The 12,824-nt window shown below is 49.6% G+C and overlaps 1 pseudogene; it reads left to right on the top strand.

Annotated features, from left to right (window-relative positions):
* Positions 1-10,192: 10,192 nt before the first annotated feature.
* LOC107534024 (nuclear nucleic acid-binding protein C1D pseudogene) lies at positions 10,193-12,566 on the top strand (annotated as a pseudogene).
* Positions 12,567-12,824: the final 258 nt, after the last annotated feature.

A 12,824-nucleotide genomic window follows, 5' to 3' on the forward strand; every position in this document is an offset into this window, starting at 1 on the left:
CGGGGGTGGAGAGGGGATCAATGGGGGGAAAAGGGGACATTTGTGATACTTTCAACAATAAAGATAAATTTTTAAAAAAGAAACCTTCTGAATAGACTACAGTACATACATGTAATAGAATAGTAGGTAGCCATTAAAATTTATGTAGGTCTATATACACAGTGAATGAAAAGATATCCACAGAATTCATCATTAAAATATAAGATACTATGTTTGTTAGTCTTAAAAAGAAAAAGGGGAAGGAAATTAAGTACAAACTTTCATTTATAAAATAAGTCACAAGGATGAATATAAGCAATAATATTGTAATAACTATAATGGTGACAGATGGTTACTAGACTTATTGTGATCACTTTATTAGGTATGTAAATGTGAAATCACTATGTTGTATACTATTGTATGTCAAGTATAATTAAAAATAAATTTATAAAAAAAAGGAAAGGGAAAATATATCTAAATAAAGAATGCAAGAATATTTCCCAGAACTGAGGGCATGGATTCTCTGATGACAGGCCCATCACAGCAGACAGCACTGTGAATGAGACAGGATTCTCAACAAGGGATGTCTTCACGAAACTCAGAACCCAGGGATGGAACAGTTTGGGGAGAACGGAGGAAGGGAAGTGTGGGCTGATGGTAGAAGGGGGTGGAGGCAGGTAGAAGGAAATCAAATCCTAATTTTCCCATTAAACTGAGTATATTACACCCGAGAATGAAAAGTCAAAATTCAGGAGTATAAACTTGTTATTTTGAAGAAGCTGCTAAAAGAGGTGAAAATGACTGCTTCTGGGGAGCAGTGCTGGAGGGTGCGATAGGGGAAGCAGGAGACTTTTTAAAATGTTGAAGAACTATTAAAAAATTTAAATATGTGCTGATGTTACCTTGTTAAAAATAAAATTTTAAAAAACTCAGGGAAACGGTGTTTCTTTTCTTGTTTTTAACTAATAATGCAGGAAAATAGATTCCAAATCTACTAAGACAAAAAGCTTTTTGATTCTTATATAATTGCAAAGCAAATAGCCATATAACAGAAAGTTCACAAGCAATTTTGGTATATAATTACCTCTGCTGACAGCCTAAACTGTCAATCTGATACCCAGCAATTGGCCAGAAGCAGAACTCGCGGAAGTGCCCTTTGGTGCCTTAGCACACTGCAGAACAGCAAGGACAACGCTTTCTTCTTGAATTGCTATGATCAGAACAGAAAATGGATGCATATATGTTTCCCTCTTACACTCTTTTTATGTACTGTATACATTTAATGTGAAATTATGACAGACACCAAACATAGGAAAGGACAATGAAAAATTGAAAGGACAACTTGGACTTTTCAGTGTCTAAAAATCCTTGTTTTTCTATTGGAAAAAAAAAAGGTTCTAATAGAACCTAGAAATGCTCCGTATTGCGCCAACCCTGGAAAACAGCTCTCTGAACACAATCACTAATCATTGCATTAACAGCTTTTTAAAAATGGTAACAATGATCATTAAAATAAATACAAATGTATCACATGTAAACAAAACCAAAATAACTAAAATACCTAAATATTCTAATGCATGTTAATTTTTTAAAATATATTTTTATTGATTTCAGAGAGAGAGGAAGGGAGAGGGAGAGAAAGTCAAAGCTCAGCCTCCCGCACCCCTGCTGGGGACGGAGCCCGAAGCCCAGGCCTGTGCCCCGACCGAAATCAAACCTCAGCCTCCGAAGCCCAGGGCGACGCTCCGCCCCTGAGCCCGCGGCCGGGCGGGCTGGCGTTTTGCGGCGCGTTCGCGCTCACCCGCCGGCCACTGTTGCGCATGCTCAGTGATTCCACGTCCGAAGCCAGCCTCGGGCGAGTGGGAGACAAACACTGCGCGCTTGAGAACGAAGGCTGACAACCTCCAAATCTCATGGCGTTTTTCATGGCATGTTCTGAGGTTGGTTCCATTTTACAGATTTTAGAAAATGCAAGGCTTTTTATTCTTCTTATCCCAAATGAGTAGGATATAAAATCGTGCTGTGGGCACCAGAGATTCACCCACCTTAGTGCGAAAAAGGCCTCCGTGTGCAGTGACTCCGGCGGCGCCGGGCCCCGCGAGGCCGCGTGGCCGAGCCACACTAACGGTAGGGATGCCTCGCACGGCAGGAGATGTATGGGCCCGGCATCAGCCATACGAAAGCTTTTTAAAAATGTAAAAAGCAGGGGAAAAGGAAGCTATTGAACACAACCAATCTTGAGAGAGACGGAGGCCGATCCAAGATGCCCACTCCCTGCGCATCAGCCACGGAGCGGAGGAAGGAAAAGGCAAGAGAGCGGAGCGCAGGCCCCGCGGCCAGGGCCAGCAGCTGGCCGGCACCCTGCACGCGCGGCGGGCGGCGGCGGCGATGCGGCGCCCGGTCCCCAGCTCGGCCGCCTGCCGAGGCGCCTGACTCAGGGCCCGCGGCCCGCCCCGCACGGCCCTGCGGGTGAGCCGTGCCGGGGGTGCGACCGTGAGGCTGAAGGACTGCGGGCATCCTCAGAGTCACTGAGGGGCCGCGCGGAAACGACAAGAATAGTGACAAAAGTTCAGCGGTAAATCCAACAGCCGCGTGTTCAACTCGGGCCGCCTAGGAGGTGCGTGCCGAGGGGCAGGAGGCGTGTCTCTCACTGAAGAGAGCCGGAGGCCAGGGGCCCGGCCAGCAGGGGGCAGTGGCTGGAGCTGCACTGCGGGGATGCAGCCGGAGGCAAAGAGGAGCCCCGGCCGCCCGGCGACCCTCCAGTGTTTCCCGCCCAGGCGGGGCTCCTCCTCGCCCACGAGGGAAGGAGGCAGCGCCCCCTCGGGGCCGTGTCCCGTGACTCTCCGCGGGCCGCCCGTCCCCACGGGGTCGCTGTGACCTTGTCCCGTGACTCTCCGCGGGCCGCCCGTCCCCACGGGGTCGCTGTGACCTTGTCCCGTGACTCTCTGCGGGCCGCCCGTCCCCACGGGGTCGCTGTGGCCTTGTCCCGTGACTCTCCGCGGGCCGCCCGTCCCCACGGGGTCGCTGTGGCCTTGTCCCGTGACTCTCCGCGGGCCGCCCGTCCCCACGGGGTCGCTGCGACCCCCCAGACCCTGGCTCTCAGCCCGCGCTCAGCCCACGGGTTCCTTCAGCAGCCTCCCGGGCCTCCGAGCAGACGCTAGAAGGGCAGAGATGAACCGGCCTCGGGGGGCGTGGGCAGACCCCACCCGGACGCGCCCAGACACAAAATGCAGCAGCACGAGCAGCGCCTCGCAGGACGCGCCTTCACGGCTGACTGCTTCGGTTTCGGGTGCAGGGGAGGAAAGCGCCCACCCGGCGCGGCGGGGCCTCTCCCGGCCGGCCTCCCGAGCAGCACGGCTGGTGCTCAGAAAGCCGAGCAAAGCCCCGGGCGGCAGAGGGTGCGCGGGGCCGCATGACCGAGGGTTTCAGGAGGACGGTCAGGGAAGGCATCGTGAGAGAGGAACGAAAACCTGGAGGCGAAGGAAAACCCCAGCAGGCACCTGGCGGAAGGAGAGCGAGAGAAGGCGGGAGGCAGGAGCCGCCTGGGGATCAGCGGCGGCCAGAGCGAGGGGCGGCGGGTGCGGGGGGCCCCGGGATCCGAGCCGGCGAAGGGGCTGGAGGGGCTGCGCCCGTGACGGACAAGATCGGGCGCTCTGCTTAGGGCCCCTCTAGGTACCGGGCAGAGAACACATTGAAAAGGTAGGGAGGCAGCCGCTTGCTACAATAATCCACGTGGCAGTTACGCGGAATTAGAAAGACATGTACCACCTTTTCCGTATAAATTGCTTTTGCACCTTGTAAAGAGTCATTTAGCCACGCTGTGCGGGCGTTCCTGGGTTCCTTGCTCTCTCTCATCCAAGACCACATTGTGATTACAGTGGCTACAAAGTGTTGTTTTAAACATCATTTTTGTTTTTTCAGTTACATTGATGCACATTATTTATTAGATTCAGGCGTCCGCCCCGGTGATTAGACATTATGTAACTTACTAGTGATCATCCCGATAAATCTCGTACCCACCTGACACCTTACACAGTTATTAGACTATTACTGACTATTCCCTGTGCTGTGCTTTACATCCCCGTGACGATTCTGTAACAACCTATTTGTACTTCTTAATCCCCTCACCTTCTTTACCCATCCCCCTAACCCCCTCCCATCTGACAACCCTCAAAATGTTCCCTGTATCTATGAGTCTGTTTCTGTTCTGCTTGTTCATTTATTTTGATTTTTAGATTCAATTGTTGATAGATACGTATTTTGCCATTTTATTCATATTTTTTATCTTTTCTTTCCCTTCTTTGTAAAGAAGACCCTTCAGCTTTTCCTGTAGTGCTGGTCTGGTGGTGATGAACTCCTTTAGCTTTCTCTTATCTGTGAAGCTCTTTATCTGACCTTCAGTTCTAAATGATAGCTTTGCTGGGTAGAGTCATCTTGGTTGTAGGTTCTTGCTTTTCATCACTTTGAATATTTCTTGCCACTCCCTTCTGGCCTGAAATGTTTCTGTTGAGAAATCTTATGGGAGCTCCCCTGTAGGGAACTAACTGCTTTTCTCTTGCTGCTTTTAAGATTCTCCCTTTGTCTTTAACCTTTGGCATTTTAATTGTGATGTTTCTTGCTGTGGGCCTCTTTGGGTTCCTCTTGTTTGGGACCCTCTGTGCTTCCTGGACTTGTAAGTCTATTTCTTTCCCCAGGTAGGGGGAGTTTTCTGTCATTATTTTTTCAAATAAGGTTTCAATTTCTTGCTCTTTCCTCTCCTGGCACCCCAATAATACGAATGTTGGGCCTCTTGAAGTTGCCTCAGAGACTCTTTACACTATCTTCATATTTCTGGATTCTTTTTTCTTTTTGCTCTTCTGGTTGGGTGTTTTTTGTTTCCTCATGTTCCAAATTGCTGATTTGATTCTCAGTGTCCTCTGATCTACTCTGTAAATTGTTCTTCACTTCAGTTCCTGTGGCCTTCATTTCAGATTGGTCCTTTATTAGGTCATCGACTTTCTCAATTATTTTCGTCACACTCTTACTAACATGCTTGAGCATCCTTATAACCATTATTCTGAGCTCTGTATCTGTTAGCTTGCTTGGAGCTATTTCATTTAGTTCCTCTTCTAGAGATTTCTTCTGTTCTTTCCTTTGTGACATGTTTCTCTGTCTCTGCATTTTGGCTGCTTCCAGGTGTTTGTTTCTATGTATTAGGTGGAGCTGCTGTGTCTCCCAGACTTGGTAGAGTGGCCTGTGTAGCAGGCGTCCCGTAGGGTCCAGCGGCTCAGGCTCCCCAGCCACCTGAGCTGGGCACTCCAGGTGCATCCCTGTGTGAGCTGTGCGCACTGTCCTGTTGTAGTTGAGCCTTGGTTGTTGTTGGCATCACTTGGAGGGATTGACCTCCAGGCCAGTCGGCTGAGGACCAGCTATGACTACAGTGGAGGAGCTGCTGTGCAGGAGTCAACCCCACAGAGCAGGATTTACTTGAGTGGGGCTTTGGTGCTCTCTGAGTCTGCCCCCTTGAGTGTGTCGCTCGTGGATGTGGTAGGGTTGTAATCCGGTGTGAGCTCAGGGTGAGTGAGTCCGAGTAAGTTCGTGCCCCGGCCCTCTAAGAGGAGCTGCCCGGGACTCGAGCAGCCTCCTTGTCACTCAGCCACAGCCCCTGCTGGTTTTTACAGCCTGAAGTTACAGGGATGTCTCATCCTAGCACTCGGACCCTGGGCTGGGGGTCCTGGTGTGGGGCTGGGATCCTTTTCTCCTCAGGGGGACCTACACAGCCAAGACATCCCTCCCGAGTAAAAAACATCAAACGTGGGTGTTGGACCAGCCTCTTCTGCATCTCCACCTCTCCTTCCAGTCTCGATGTGGCTGCTTCTTTAATTCCCCAGTTTAATGGAAGTTCAGCTAGATTTCAGGTGGTTCTCAATGATGCAGCCAAATTAGTTGTACTTTTTTGGTGTGGTTGTGGGAGGAGTAGCTTCCCTGCACTGCCATCCTGACCGGAAGCCCCAGGGTATTTCTTAACGTCGGGTAGACGTCCCCAGCCTTCTTCTTCAGTCTTTCCATATAAATTTTAGAATCTGCTTATGTACATGTGTAAAAATCCTGCTGGGCTTTTGTTAAGAATTACATTAAATCTTATTATCAGTTTTGGGGGATTAACATCTTTACCATGTCGACTGCAGGTCTTGAGTTCTCTCATGAGTGTTTTGTACTCTGCTTACAAATCTTTCACGTGCTTTTCAGATTTATACCTAATTTGAGGAGGAACTATTATAAATGGAATTTTTATTTAACTTCCAATTGTTCACTGCTAGTATAAAGAAGCATGCTTTTTCCCCATTAAATAAAACTGTGCCATGAGACTTTAAAACAGCTTTATTATCATTGACATAATATTGTATGTATTTAGGTGTACAACTTGACGTTCATGATACTTAATGTAACCATCATCTCATGGTTTGAAATTTTAAACTTTAGCTGTTTCAAATATTTTATACAATAAAAACATTTTAATCAAAATGTTTTAAAACATTTTAAAGGATTTTAATCAAAATAAACAATTCAAAACAAGTGAAAACCTAAAAACCATCAGAGACGGGGCTCTCACCGGGCGCAGCGTCTGTTCTGCATGAGACGGCGCGTGGGGCGCGCGGCGGAGCCGGGTCCAGGCCCAGGGCGGCCGCTCCCCCCTCACACCCGCTGCCCATCGCCGGGCGCTGGCGGCTCGGGGGCTGGTGATGCCGCCACACGGGAAGCGCCTGTGGGCCCGCTGCCCTGAAAGATGAGCCTGCCATCCGGCCTCCTCAGGAAACCGAGGCAGGAGGAGAGGAGCTGCTGCCGTCGGCGGGGCGGGGCGGGGCGGGCTGGCGTCGGGAGCTCGGCGGGTCTCGGCGGTGCCTCCTGGTCCTGCTGTGCCCAGTGGGAAAGTTAGCTGAAAGTTACAGCGATCACGACAGGGCAGGGCTGCTGAGAGCTCGGGCCCCCGGACTGGTCCTCGCCTCGCATCAGGCAGCACGCCCGGAGCTGCAGTCGGGCGGGCGCCGGCCCGGGGCGGGGCGGGGCGGGGCGGGCGGGGCGGGCGGGGCGGGCGGGGCGGGCGCCGCACAGCCGCCTCCTCCTGCGTCGGCCACTGAGCCGACTCGGCCCCGCCTCCCGTCACTGCGCGGACTCGGCCCCGCCTCCCGCCGCTGGGCGGACTCGGCCCCGCCTCCCGTCACTGCGCGGACTCGGCCCCGCCTCCCGCCACTGGGCCGACTCGGCCCCGCCTCCCGTCACTGCGCGGACTCGGCCCCGCCTCCCGTCACTGGGCCGACTCGGCCCCGCCTCCCGTCACTGGGCGGACTCGGCCCCGCCTCCCGTCACTGCGCGGACTCGGCCCCGCCTCCCGTCACTGGGCGGACTCGGCCCCGCCTCCCGTCACTGCGCGGACTCGGCCCCGCCTCCCGTCACTGCGCGGACTCGGCCCCGCCTCCCGCCGCTGGGCCGACTCGGCCCCGCCTCCCGCCACTGCGCGGACTCGGCCCCGCCTCCCGCCGCTGGGCCGACTCGGCCCCGCCTCCCGCCACTGAGCGGACTCGGCCCCGCCTCCCGCCGCTGAGCCGACTCGGCCCCGCCTCCCGCCACTGGGCCGACTCGGCCCCGCCTCCCGTCACTGGGCCGACTCGGCCCCGCCTCCCGTCGCTGGGCGGACTCGGCCCCGCCTCCCGCCGCTGAGCCGACTCGGCCCCGCCTCCCGTCGCTGAGCGGACTCGGCCCCGCCTCCCGCCGCTGAGCCGACTCGGCCCCGCCTCCCGCCACTGGGCCGACTCGGCCCCGCCTCCCGCCACTGGGCCGACTCGGCCCCGCCTCCCGTCACTGGGCGGACTCGGCCCCGCCTCCCGTCACTGCGCGGACTCGGCCCCGCCTCCCGTCACTGGGCGGACTCGGCCCCGCCTCCCGTCACTGCGCGGACTCGGCCCCGCCTCCCGTCACTGCGCGGACTCGGCCCCGCCTCCCGTCACTGGGCGGACTCGGCCCCGCCTCCCGTCGCTGCGCGGACTCGGCCCCGCCTCCCGTCGCTGCGCGGACTCGGCCCCGCCTCCCGCCGCTGAGCCGACTCGGCCCCGCCTCCCGTCACTGAGCCGACTCGGCGCCGCCTCCTTCTTCCTGCTCACTTCACACAGGTTTCCCTGGAGGCTGCTCCTACCTTTCCGTGAGTGTTTTCAGATGGGACTGTGAACGGTTTGGGGGAGCAGTCAGCACGCCCGGTGACAGACGCCTGCCTGCTGAAACGTTGCCTCTTCTGATCTCGCCGCGAGGGCGGGGATCGCGGGTAAGTTGGTTCCCTCGTTAGGGAGGAAATGGAGTTGGGTGGATCTGCACGCAGCTCACAGGTGCAGCAGGCGCTGGTGTCAGCGACTCGGTGTCACTGCGTCTCAGTCGCAGCCTGCCTCCCACCTGGCACACCCGCCCTGCTCTGCCAGCCGGCTCCGGCCCGGCGCTGCCAGGAAAGGGCGCTGCAGGGGGCCTGCCGATGAAGAGGAAGGGGACGGGCTGCAATGCGGCTTCCCCGGTGGTGCCCGTTCCTTCCCGTAGCAGCAGCTGAGCCCAGCTGGCAGTTTTTCGAATATGTGCACACCAAGTACACGGTGCCAGCCTAGCCCCCAAGACCTTACCTTCAAGCCCAGAAACAGCGCCACTGGCCAGCTGGCAGCCCTTCTTCAGCAGTGAGACCCCATCCCAGATTCTATGGCCCTTCCCTGAACTGTTTTAATAATTCAAACTTGTAGCCTTTGTTCCCTCAGCCCAGAGAAACTGTACTTCTTAGCCCCATGATACTTGGACCAGTACTTCTCAACTGTGGTCCCAGGACCAGCAACATTACCATCTCCTGGGGACGTTTTAGAAATGCAGATCCTCAGGCTCCACCCAGCCAGTGCCTGGCAGCGCGACCAGGACGCCCCGCTGACCCTGGCGCAGGCTGATGTGCGAGGGCCAGTGCCCACTGCCTTGGGGGTCTCACGTTACTCTTTCAGATAGCTAGTTACAGTATAGTTCATAATTCTTTACATTAAATTTTGTTTAAACTACTGGTGTGGAACACCTGACTAATACAGAATTTTACCAAACATTTAAGGAATTATGAACATCGATCCTTCTTTAACCCTTCCCAAAAAGAAGGGAACATTTCCCAACTCATTCTATGAGGTCAGCATTACCAAAGCCAGAGAAAGACATCACAAGACCAATATCCCTTATGAATATAAATGCAAAAATCCTAAAAATAGTGTACCAAGTTCAGCAGCACATTAAGAGGATTACACACCATGACCAAGTAGTATTTATCCCAGTACCGGAAGCGTGAATCACCGTATAAAAATCAACCAATGTGATAGAGTTACACACTGTATTAATAGACTGAAGGGGAAAAAAACCCCACAATCATCTCAACTGATGCAGAAAAAGCATTTGACAGAATGAAACATCCTTTCATGATTTAAAAAATCCACTCAACAAACTAAGAATACAGGGGAACTCCCCACAACATGATAAAGGGCATCTATTATGAAAAACCTACAGCCAACATCACACTCAGCGGTGAAAAACTGAAAGCTTTCCCCTTAAAATCAGGAACAAGACAAGGATCCTCGTTTTTGCCACTGTTATTGAACATTTTACTGAAAGTTCTAGCCAGAAAATTAGGCAAGAAAAATATAAATGAAACACACCCAAATTGGAAAGGAAGAAATCTGTCTCTATTTGGAGACATGATCTAATATATAGAAAATCCTAATGAACACACACACACATGCACACACTTCTGGAGCTAAGAAATTCAACAAAATTGCAGAATACATGATCAACATACAAAAATCAGTTGTATTTCTATCTACTAGCAATGACCAATCTGAAAATAAAATTGAACTTTAAAAAAATCCATATTCATGGGTAGGAAGGCTTAATATTGTTAAGACGGCAATACCACCTAGAGTGATCCTCAGATTCAAAGCTATTCCTATCAAAATACTATCTTTTTTCCCCTCCAGAAATGGAATAGCTGATATTAAAATCTGTATGGAATTTCAAGGGACACTGAACAATCTTTAAAAAGAACAAGCTTGTTCTCCTGACTTCTGAAAACTTACTATTATAAAAGCTACAGTAATCAAAACTGTATGGTACTGGGCCTCAGCAGAGACATGTAGACTAATGGGATAGAAGGAAAAGTACAGAAATAAACCCACACGATCACTGTTAATCAGATTTTGACAGGGGGAAAAAGTCTCTTCAAGTGGTGCTGAAATCACTAAATATTCACATGCAAAAGAATGACACTGAAATCCTACTTCACACTATATACAAAAATTAAAGATGGGTCCAAGACCTAAATGTAAAAGCTAAAACTATAAAACTCCTAGAAGAAAACATATGGGTAAATATTCATAACCTTGAATTTAGCAATGGATTCTTAGATATGACACCAAGTGCACAAGTAACAAAAAAAATGAACTGAACTTCATAAAAATGAAAACTTTTGTGAATGAAAAAACACTATCAAGAAAGTAAAAAGACAACCCACAGAATGAGGAGAAAATATTTGCAAATCATATATCTGGTAAGAGTCTAGTATCCAGACTAAAGAACTCTTGCAACTCAACAACAAACATCCCAAGCAAAAGTGGGCAAAAGACTTGAATAGACATTTCTTCAAAGAAATTATACAAATGGCACAGAAGCACATGAAAAAATACTTAACATCATTAGTTATTAGAAAAGTGCAAGACTGTCTATAAACAACAACAGAACAGAAACTAGCCAAGCCTTGGCCAGGATGTGGAGAAGCAGAAGCCCTCCTACACTACTGACGGGAACGTTAAGTGCGGCTGTGAGAAAGGAGTTAAACAGACTCCACGCGTAGCCCAGCACTGCCGTCCCGTCATAAGCCCAGGAGCTGAAGCATGTTCACACACACGCTCAGGACCAGACAGTTCTTAGCAGCATCGAAAGCCTAAAAGTGGAAACCACCCAAATATTCAGACATTTGAGCAGTAAGTTATCAACTGACAAATAAAGAAAACGTGCTGTGTACATACAATGGAATATTATTCAACTTTAAAACGAAATAAATTTGGCACATGCTGCGACTTAGATGAACCTTGAACCATGCTGTGTGAAAGCAGCCACACACAGGTCACATGCTGTATTCCTTTACATGGATTGTCCAAAAGAGGCAAACACAGACAAAGTGTACTATTGATGGGGTGGGGATAGGCGGAGTTGATAGTGACTGCTAATGGCTATGGGGTTTCTTTTTTGATATGATAGAGATGTTCTGGAATCATAGTGCTGTTAGCTGCACAACCATGTGGATAAGCTAAAAATCAGTGAATAGTACACGTTGGAATGGTTAAAATGGTGAATTTTATCTCAATTTTAAAAACCTACCTAATTACAAAAAAAAAAAAAAAAGCCATTTGCTCTATTGGATAAACTTCAATTTTGATAAACAGAGGTAAAGAACAGAGATGCTATGAGATCATCTTTAAAATGCTGGCAAACTACATTTTTAGTTCTGTGGCATTAGATATTCACATTGCTGTGTAACTACCCTCACCACCCATCTTCAGAGCTTTTCTCATGTTACAAAACTGAAACTCTACCCATCAATAACTTCCCGCTCCGGCTTTCCCCCAGTCCTGGCAACCACTATTCTACTTTGTCTCCATGAATTGGACTAGATTTTTCATAGAAGTGGAAGCATACAGTATCTGTCCTCTTGTGACTGGCTTAGTTCACTTAGCGTGATGTCCTCAATGTTCACCCATGTTGTATGTATCAGGATTTCCTTCTTTTGTAAGGCTGAATAATAACCCACACTGTATATTTTCTCTATTCCTTCATGGGCACTTGGGTTGCTCCCACCTTCTGGCTTAGTGAATAGTGCTGATAATCAACATGGGTGTGCACGTGTCTGTGTCCCTGCTTTCTGAAAAAAATAAAAAATATGGGCCTTCCCCAAGTGAGAATACAAGAAGTCCGCAGCCTACAATCAGAAGAGGGTCCTCATCAACCATCCAGTTGGTCGTAATGGCAGAAGAAGACATTAATGAAGACTATCCGGTAGAAACCCAGGAGTGTTTATCAGCATTTGAGAGTTCCCCCGGTGCTGTCAATGACATGCTGAAGACCGTGATGTCTGTCTCCGAAATGAGTTGCTGCAGAACTTGGACCCACTTGAACAAGCAAAAGTGGACTTAGTTTCTGCTCACACATTAAATTCACTGTTTTGGGTTTACGTGGCGACTCGGTGAGTTAATCCCAATCAACAGCCAGTGAAGCAGGAGCTGGGAAAATCAGCAGACACGGAGCAGAGGCAGGGAAGTGACAGGATGGCTGCCCAGCCGGATGGGCAGCTTCCAGATTTGTAAAAAATTCCCTCTGGGAGCCAAAACCTAAAAATGTATCCAAAGTTGCCAGTAAGAGAAAAAGTAAAAAATAACCTTTTATTTTTGAAGTACACATGTTCAAAAAGTATATCATTTTTATTGTTTTATGCAAAACAGATGGTGATTATGTGGCAATGCACAGTTTAAATGTATTCCTTATTGAATTCATATATAAAATTTACATTTAAATTTGAAAAAATAAAATAAATAAAATAAAAAACATGCACTGTCCATGGACACAATAAGGTGGTGAAGGCCTAGGGTGTGGGGGGAAACTGGGTGGAGGAGGGCAATGGGGGGGGAGGGGGGCATCTGAAATACTCTCAACAATAAAAATTAAAAAATAGTTATGATCTGTTATTAAAGGAAGATTTTTAAGGAAGTTTGTTAAAAATTAAACTTTGAAAATACACATATATTTCACATTAAGGATTA

Source organism: Miniopterus natalensis, chromosome 12, assembly GCF_054644295.1.
Source record: "Miniopterus natalensis isolate mMinNat1 chromosome 12, mMinNat1.hap1, whole genome shotgun sequence".
Lineage (NCBI taxonomy): Eukaryota > Metazoa > Chordata > Mammalia > Chiroptera > Miniopteridae > Miniopterus > Miniopterus natalensis.